The sequence below is a fragment of the Pieris rapae genome, chromosome 19, assembly GCF_905147795.1.
Source record: "Pieris rapae chromosome 19, ilPieRapa1.1, whole genome shotgun sequence".
NCBI lineage: Eukaryota > Metazoa > Arthropoda > Insecta > Lepidoptera > Pieridae > Pieris > Pieris rapae.
Window position 1 is genome coordinate 3,072,321 of NC_059527.1, and position 9,789 is coordinate 3,082,109.

Genomic DNA, 9,789 nt, shown 5'->3' on the forward strand with positions numbered 1-9,789 from the left:
TGGTATAGAGTACAGCCGTTGACCGGATGTAACAAATCACATTTAAGGATACTAAATATTGTAATCACTAAAAGAGGCATTACAACTTTCTATTATAATTTAATAGACGAATCAGTAAGTAGTGTTAGCTGACAAGTTTCAGCGTAAAAATTTCATCCATGAGGTCGTTGGTTCAACGACCAGCTATGCATAGAAACTTTCTATCTATGTGCACATGAAACCCTTATCCGCACTATGAATGAGAAAATCGTTAGACCTGGCATGCAAATCCAAATATTTATTTCAAGTTTACCATAAGCTGACCTACTTGTTCATGAAATAAATATTAAAGGGATGCTGTCTGAGGACAACACCCTTGGGTCTTAGTACCAATAGATTATTATTAATAAGTCGGTGAATAGCTTCGTGACTCATGCTGTTGAAATTTCGGCTTTAGACCTCCTTCTTACAATATTTTCCTTTATTTATTTATTAAGTCTACAACTTCATACATATTACGAAATCTACTGATAATTTTATCTTCTATCTAATATGTACGACAATATATGTAAATATAAGTTTTGCAAAAAATTGGAATTAAATAAAAATACAATTAAAAACATACATGTACAAGATAAGACAACTACACAATACAGTACTTAAAGCAGAGAAAAAAAAAATCATCAGCAAAACAGCAAATTAGGTTCGAGAAAGGCACCCAACAATGCTCTTTCTAAAACCGATCAGCCCACTACCGAATATATCCTTTACATTATAAGCCAGCATTTTAAGTGCATAGATTAAAATATCACCTAGGGTTCAAATGTCAACTTATATAGTTGCAGCTTGACATATTTAGCCTTAAATACTTAAAGTACTTAAATACTTTTTAAATTTATTGTACACGGTGTTCTGTGCAATTGCTTAACTAACATTGCTTTACTGTTCTATGCATATATGTCGCACCTATCAAGTGGCTAAAACTCTAAAAGTTTTTAGCCTGGCAACAGTACTTTAAGTACGATTTTTCGCAGGCAAGTATATATGACTGATTTTGAAATAAAATAATCTAAAATTTGAGATAACTTTCGATAAGTTAGCATATCGATGGAGTCACCTATTTTGACTTACCTGTTTACACCTGCTTGCCAGGTAGTTATACACTGAAATGAGTAGGCAAGCATACCTAGGCATATTCTGTGTATCAAAAACTATCGGTCAAATAAATTTCATTTGGTTATCAAAAGTATGAAGGTGATGAAAAAAATCGATAAAAGTTAATTTAATTAAAAATAGCCATGACCACTTTTCGATTGGCAAGCAATTATAGGCATATTTGTTTATAAAAAACTAGCGACCCGCCCCGGCTTCGCACGGGTGCAATGCTAATACTAAATACACTACAGAAAATCTGTGAACGTTGTTTATAAAAATGTGGGTTATCCATAAGAGATAGACATATACCATCACGGACTTTTCTGTAGACCTTTTCAATGTGTACAATACTTAGTACATTATTTTGATAAAAGTCCTAGGGTTCAGCCTGCGTTTGTAAGCGGAAAAAATGTAATTATTTACGACGTCACATTAGAAACCTCAAAAATAACAGTACTTCTCCACTATTTAATGTATGTTATTATACATATAAACCTTCCTCTTGAATCACTCTATCTATTAAAAAAACCGCATAAAAATCCGTTGCGTAGTTTCAAAGATTTAAGCATACAAAGGGACATAGAGACAGAGAAAGCGACTTTGTTTTATACTATGTAGTGATATTTAATAAAAAAATACGTCTCATCTGGTTATCAGATCGGTGAAGGACGACCTCCCACGGGCTCTTAGACCATATATTGTTTTTCAAATTATGAACCTCAATAATGGAATTTCTTACAGACTCTTATACTTATAACTGCGTTCGTTTCTGTTTTCCTTGTATCGGATGTCCATTATTTCGAACAAGCTAACCTTAAAATTTTTGCGAGCAAGTAATTCGGTCCCGAACCATTCGTGGCATTTCAGTAGCTCGAATAAAACATTTGAACATTGATATAAAGCTAATGGAATGTATTACTTTATAAATATTAAAATTCTTAGGAATCCGACTCAATAACATTTGTGATAAATCGTAAAAATATTTATTACGTTCATATACAGAACTGTATACCTATATCATACCTAAGTATAAGTTTATCGATCCACATAGAGTTAAGCGAAAGCAGACTGAAAAATTAATGATCTATTACCTTCTTAATGAATAAAAATAAACCTTTCCTGGAAAAGCAATAACTGAAGCATAGCAATTAATAATTAATAAAATAAATCCCTTATCTCTTGAGCATTTTCTTCAATTTCCAACAACATTAATAAAAAGGTATAGATGCTGATTAATCAAGTGCTTCCGAATTATGCCGTTCTTATTCAATAACTATTTGAAATATAAATAACTGATTTGTATTTTATTTTAATTTATAATAACTTTCATTATTTTAGTGGTATTTATTGTTAACCAGACTATGAACTATCTTATTATCTTGATAACGTTGTATCTATGAATACTTTTTTCATTAAATGTGTTCAATAAATAAATCTAATTTTATAGCTAGCTGATGATATGCTTAAGATATTTTTAGTATATTAAATGTTTGAAAGGCTATTATTGCCTAGGCCTTTTTATCCTTGATAGTATATCTTCCAAGGTTCTTCATCTTCACTCTGCTTTTATAATATATATGCTTTTAGAATAGAAAAAATCATCTTTAAAAAGAGATTACATGAGTTTCAGAGTTACATTAAATAAAACTGTAACAGTTAAATAAATATCTAGATAGTTGATGTACAATTCACCCAAGAGAAATTGTACATCTAGCAGTGGCGAAGGGTGAAATTTTGGCAAAGGGAAGCCGGTCCAAAAAAATAAACACTTAAACACTTACCTACTGCAGGATATCGTGGAGGAGGTCTTCAGATAAGAATAAGGATGTGTTTTTCAGTCTGAATGTGTTTTTTGGCTGAGTTAGACAAATTATTAATATCCGTAAAACCCGTACTGCTCCAAACAGATTTCGAATCAGAAAATAACAAACACGGATGACAGAACATTTTGTTCAGTTTGCAACTGCCTGTCATCCATGTATATTTATCATATTACGACGCGTGAAAATGTTTAAAAAATCCATCTCGCCTTTTGCAATCAATAATCATGTGTGGGATTGCTCGACCTAACTGAATAACATGCTTCTTGTATGCATAACTTAGTTTTGAAAATGAAGTTTCTTTTGTAAGCAGGTAGTCTGTTGAACAGCACTCTATATGAATTAAAGCCATAATAACAAACAAAATCCACAGTATTTAACCAAATCTGCGATTAAATTACCTTACAGAATCAGTCACAGTTTAAATAACACAAATATTAAAATATAACAAACGAAATTATCACGCACCAGTGGTATAGGTGGTGTTATAAACGAAATGGAACGCGAAAATATGCCAAAATAAAAAGAATATAACTTGCGAAGGATTTCATTATAACGCTAATTCTTTTTAATTTTGTCGTGTTTTCTTTCTCCCGTGCCGTAGTTCAATAACAATAATTTCTTTGTCTCTTTCTAATAGAGGAGAGGAGAGAACTGCAAGCCGGTCGCGATCAGCCTTATCTTTCTTTAAATTTTACGTACAGTTAGCGAGCATTAGAAAGAGATGGTTTGACACGCTCTGTCTCTTTTCGCCTCATAGTAAAACGTTGGCCGAGATAAGCTGTAATTCGTCGAGTTACCTTTAATGTAATTTAGGTACGAAAAATTGACGCGCTGATTAATTTACGACTATAAAATGAAATGTGATACTTAGGGTATTGCTAAGAATTACTATTGCTATTGTAAATCGCGCAGGCATTTAATTAATAATACTTTGTTAATGAAATAGAATGTAAATACTTTTGTATGAATATGGAACTGATTTTTGAAAGGTAACCCGGTGGGAATCGGCTTGTATGGACTCTTCGCCACTGACATCTAGGTATATATAGTATACCAATATTATCCATGCACTATCTGTGCACCATAGCGCACCACTTTTTATCTATGTGCGAAAATGATATCTATATATTACACGAAAACAATACGCAATACTAGCATCTCTAAGAGTATTATGATTTCCGTATGTCAAAACCTAATACATATTTGACATACGAGGCATATTTAGTATCAAGTCTACTTTCTGAATCCCTATGGCGACCTATGGCGCTTGGAAGGCAAGTAATTATCAACCGGTTGCTTACATTGATAAAAGATACATTTTCATCAAAAACCAGCGCTTCAATGGTCACATTTTTATTATGAATTGCTGCTCGTTCCAGTATAAAGATTTTTATCCGCTGTGATTTCGCGGCCAGCCCGTTCGGTCACGTGCCGAAGTGCGGAGCGATGTAGCGCGCAACCGCCACTCCACAGTAAAAAGAACCGCCAGAATGGATTTGAATAATATATAGCAACTCTTTAATTCTCGACTCTTATTGAGAAAGGTAGGGTGTGTTTTAATGGAATCGTTTGTGATATGTGTACGATAAAAACAAATGAGAAAATATAAAGTATACAGCCAATCTCAGACTCGGTATAAATATGTTTATTTTGAACACCTACAACAACAACAATAAACTCAAAATAGTACAATTGTTTAAATCATCAAAATTATACGTTCTTTACTATACGTATATAATACACTAGCAGACTCGGCAAAGCGTTGCTGTGGCTAAGGTTTTTGTTATAATACATAGTAGTAAACTATTCAATGGAAACGGTAGGAGAACTTAAGTGAAACGTTGGTCGTTTTAACACAGCGCTATCTGTTAGAATTGTATCAAATAATAAATATTTGCAATAAAATAATTTTGCGGGTATAAATTGATAGATGTGAGCTATCCTATCTTTTAAGTTAGATCAAACTGCACACGGTGTGTAAATTTGATTGATATCGGTTTGATAGTTTAGGAGTCCATCGCGGACCAAAAACCTGACACGTGATTTATTTATATTAAGAAGACGTATGTCCTGTTAACCTTACTTTATGAATTAGTATTTATTAAACTAATTAACTAATATATAAACATTATGGTGCACATTTATTTTACAATAACGTTCACAATAAATTACCGAAAGAATTAAAAGATAATTATAGTCATTAAAAAGACTTTTAAGTCTAAAGATTATAGTCTTTAAAAAGCGACTTAGTGCATTACTTTTGGAATAAATGTACTATTCAATAAATGATTATTTGCATTATTTTATATTGATACAAATTGAATAAAGTCACTAATAATGTAAAATGTAAATTAAAATAAATTTGCGCGCCACTGTGCGTGGCAGAATATGCGAACGACTTACGATTGTACCACTTTAAAAACATTTTGTACTATATTCTTGCAATAAATAAATTATTACTATTATTAAAAGTTACTTTTTCACCGATTATTTTGTCATAGTTTGATTTCAAAATGGTTCAATTTCGGTTCGGTTGCTTGGTACAATTTACAAAATATGATTAGCGCTAAGATCACGTTGTAACCTAAATTGGCCACCATCAAATTCGACTTTCTGTCGTCAATATGCGATGCAACTTAGGTTATTAATAACAATAAGGGGATAAATCATTACATTTAATTCTAATTGAAGAATTATTTAAAATTATTTTATGATTGAACCATCAGCTGTTGCAGCAAAATTGACAGTTGAATTTCAGAACCCAAATGCAAACCACAAACAAAATTATAATTCTTTCACTCGATGCGTTTCCAATATGTTTCAGTATAGATTATTGTATAAAAATGCGACATTAAATACTCAGTCAGTAATTTTCTATTTAGTATATAAATACACGTTGTAGAATTACTTTTACTGCCTATATAAACTGAAGTGGTGAAATTAATTTATAATAATTTTAGCATGTAAAATGAGGTAAGTAGGAGTCTTCCTAGCTTTATAGGTAATAAATTTATTTACTACTAAGGCTGCCTATTTACCTATTTCGTCTTCTTTTATTTATTTTTTTGGCTCGATCAACAGTTTAGGGTTTGTTATGTTCACTGCGCGGCCTATATCCCTCGAATCTTTGGAACAGAATTTCCATATCTACCCTTGATATTGACAGAACTTTGTCGTCGGCATATCCTAAGTTTGCTATTCTTTGAAATTATTATATACTTTACAAAATTGAAATGTCGGTAATAAATAAATTAATATTGTATCTCAAACGCTCGCTCGTCGAGCAAATTAAGTTACAATTTGTAATATCATATACACGTTGTATTTTATCAAATAATTAATGGTAAAAATTATGAAGCACTTTTAATTTGTATAAATAAATAACTTGAATTATGAATGTGAAAATACTAATTAACAACGAAAATTAATTGATGATCACCATATGTTATGAATAAAGTTGATTTATCCAAATATTTTTTTATTATCCTAAATTTTACTTATCTGCTGTGTTGTGAAGACCATCAAAGATTAACAAATTGTCAAAGATTACAAATATTCTTAAACTTTAAAGACGAATTAGATTATTTACATTATTAACATAATAATCAACTTAAAATAAATAGAACTGAATTAATATAAAAGTTTGGCACCTTTGCCAGTATACCTTTTATGCTGGCTACATTTCCTCGTTGTATAAAGGTGAAGAATAACAGAATTTTCTTTTAAAGACATTATAAAACAATTATACTTGATAAGTAATGTTAAATAGGATTATTTGGAAATGATTAAAGACGAGAATAGATAAACAATTATTTATTTAAAAAGGATTTTATTTTGATTTTAAATCAATTACATGGCCTTATTAAGCAATTTAAGAGAATTTAAAATTATTATTGATATAGTAATGATAAATTTTATTTTTGGCATAAATGAATTGCATTACAATTACTTTTTTGATGAGTTTAACAAAATGTGGGTAGATTAAAAAACCTATGACCGCTGTCGCTTCGGTAAGGTCAAAACAATCGAACGGCTTATAAATTTGCGCAACTGAATTTTTGAAGACAAATTTTATAACTAGAGGAATTTATTTACTATGCATTCATATGAATCAATGATCGGTTTTGTGATCGGTGTGTGATATTATATAAATACGACCTAGAAAACCTCAAAGACCGGTAACGCATCGGCTAAAGTAGGTGTCCATGGACCGCGAAGACAGTTAAAAGACCTTTTACAAAAATGTTTTGTCTGTTATTTATATAATCTATCATTGAATAGTCTATAAAACCAATCATGAAATCACTAGGTTACTGTGACGTTTAATTCCATTAAGAGTACAGAAATATAATCATTTTTACTTGCTCTATGCTCAAAATAATATACTAACACTCGTTGTAACGTTAATGTTAATAAGCTGTTACGTAATAATTACTTTATTTAACCAATAATATAATCAAAAAATCATATATATTTTATTCACAATGAGCGATATCCAAGTTATAAAAGCGCAGGTGCATGTAAACTCTTTGCATTTGGTGTCGTTTGTCCCAGGGCGTAAGTAACATATTTTGATCTGTTTCTATTTATTGTGCTGTGCTCATTGAATTTTATTAATGTTCTTTTTTTAAATTTATTTTTATGGTTTTAGTCTAATTTTTTTTTCTTTTGTTTCGTAGTGAGCCAGGGCGCCTGCTGAATCGTGGCCTGCGACCGCCTGGTGAGTAACATTTTATTTTAATATCGAATCTAGTTTACAAGTTCGAGGTAATTTTTGACTACCAACATTGCAGAAATATTTTTTTTTTTTAATTTTTTTTAAACGTCGATTCGTCGATTCATATAATATTGTGTAAATGCATTTTATTATTGTACAATTGCATTTACGGCAATACTTATGGTCTCTTATAAATTGTTTTGTAGGATTTATTGACATCTGTCCTCCTCCATTCTTAATTTGAATTTAAAAATATAATTTAGGTAACAGTTTTTGTTCATATATTTTTTGTTTTTGTTAATGGAGCTGCGAACCCACCGCTGACTTTTGATTATCAGGGACCTTGTTTTGCTTTATTTATTTGTTCATTAATTCATTTATTTACAATTTTGATATTCATATTGGTTTACATATTGGTAATTTGTACACATAATAACTTTTCATTTATTTTACAGTGTACTTTCGCTAATTTTTATCTTTTTGTTTATATATTGAATCCGATTATTTGAATATGTTTTGTTCAACATTTTCTTTTAACTCATTAGGTTTTTTTTCATCATTATTACCAAATATTTTGAGTGACATTCTTCAATTCCCATCTGATTTTTTTGTACTACCATGCGTACTAAGCGTTAGCGGGACTACGAGTCATAAGATTCACCCACCTTTACCCAAAGGTATTTTTTTTATACGTGTTTTTTGTTCCCAGGCATTAGGGAATGCCGCCGGCAGCAGGCCCGCGACCCGATGTGCGACCACCACCGTGGGTCTCCTCACGGCTGGATGATCACTTCACTGGCATCGCACCGCTGTCGTTGCTCCCCAGCGAGAAACGATCACGTAGTGCCTAGTTAGAAGCTTAGTTAAGACTTTTATAAACATGTAAGTATACAAGTAGTTACGTAGTGGTACGGCAGCAATGCGTTATTCAATTGTTTCAAAAAAGGAATAAAGTGGCTTTGGGATATGGTGCCTTTAATGAATTTCCAATTTCAGGCAATTTATGTGTAATGTAAGGGTAGTAATATTGTAAAGTATCTGTTATAGTTGTCAAGATGGGGTTGTACTTTATTTGTTTTATTATTATATTTTATATTAAAACAGAATAACTAATAACTTAACGATTAAAAAGAGTGGTTGTCTTTTGAGAGTTTAGTGCCAGTTCTTCTCTTCCGTTCTACGCTTGATTTAAGAACTGGAAGTAAATCTAAAATTAGAAGCATTTATTGTTTTTTTTGACATTCATAAGTGTACAATGTCTATATAAATGATTTTTGACATTGACTTTATATATTTCAGGTAACAATATTAAGTGGCACATCCATCCAGCTAAGACGAAAATATCACTATAAACTATATACACTTTCGCGATAATAGACTAAGATATATTTAACATACATTAAGGCTTTTTTTTATTACTAGTTAAACGTATTCCGATGTAAGTTTAAGACACATTTAGATTTAGTATAAAATTAATATATTTTAGTTGTGTGATGTACTTGTTTCATTTAATTTCTCAACTACTGAAATAGCTGTAAAAAAATACGTTTATTTTGGAACATAGGATCATCATGGTATCACTTATTCCACGTCATTAAATTCGGGCCTGTTGACATCCCTACTCTTCGGCAAAGAAGATAGAGAATGTTGGCCGAGAGAAAAAGCCGGCTAAAAAAACTCTCGGTACTCTATAAAAAAAAAAAGGAATATCCTGCCCAGCACTAGTACCAGGCCCTTTTATCAACTAGATAATCACTAACTTTATAGAAGCCTTTTTACACAGCTTTTCTTTAATACATTTCTTAAATTTAATAAAAGGCAGAGATAAAAGAACATAAACCTTCAGTCTGCGATTACAAATCACCTAGGCCACTAGGGATATAAACAACTACTCGATCTTACCCACTGAAGACTTCGGGACACTCGGGGGACAGTCTAGTCAAGGTCCCTTGAAGGGATGGATCACCATCTCCACCATGTAGTGGACCCGATCTTCCTAAATAATAATAAAAAAAGCCCTTTATACGCTGACCTTTTTAACTTACATGATATTCTTATTAAACAGTAGTATTCCTAATTCTAATTTACATAACGAAAATAATTTATTATCAACCA

The 9,789-nt window shown here is 31.3% G+C and overlaps 1 long non-coding RNA gene across 1 annotated transcript; it reads left to right on the forward strand.

Moving 5' to 3' along the window:
• The first annotated feature begins 7,452 nt into the window (after nt 1-7,452).
• On the forward strand, nt 7,453-9,168 carry LOC110996207. Its single transcript, XR_002600278.2, has 4 exons — nt 7,453-7,514; nt 7,637-7,677; nt 8,384-8,556; nt 8,974-9,168. It is a non-coding gene; the product is annotated as an uncharacterized LOC110996207 (long non-coding RNA).
• The last annotated feature ends 621 nt before the right edge of the window (nt 9,169-9,789 follow it).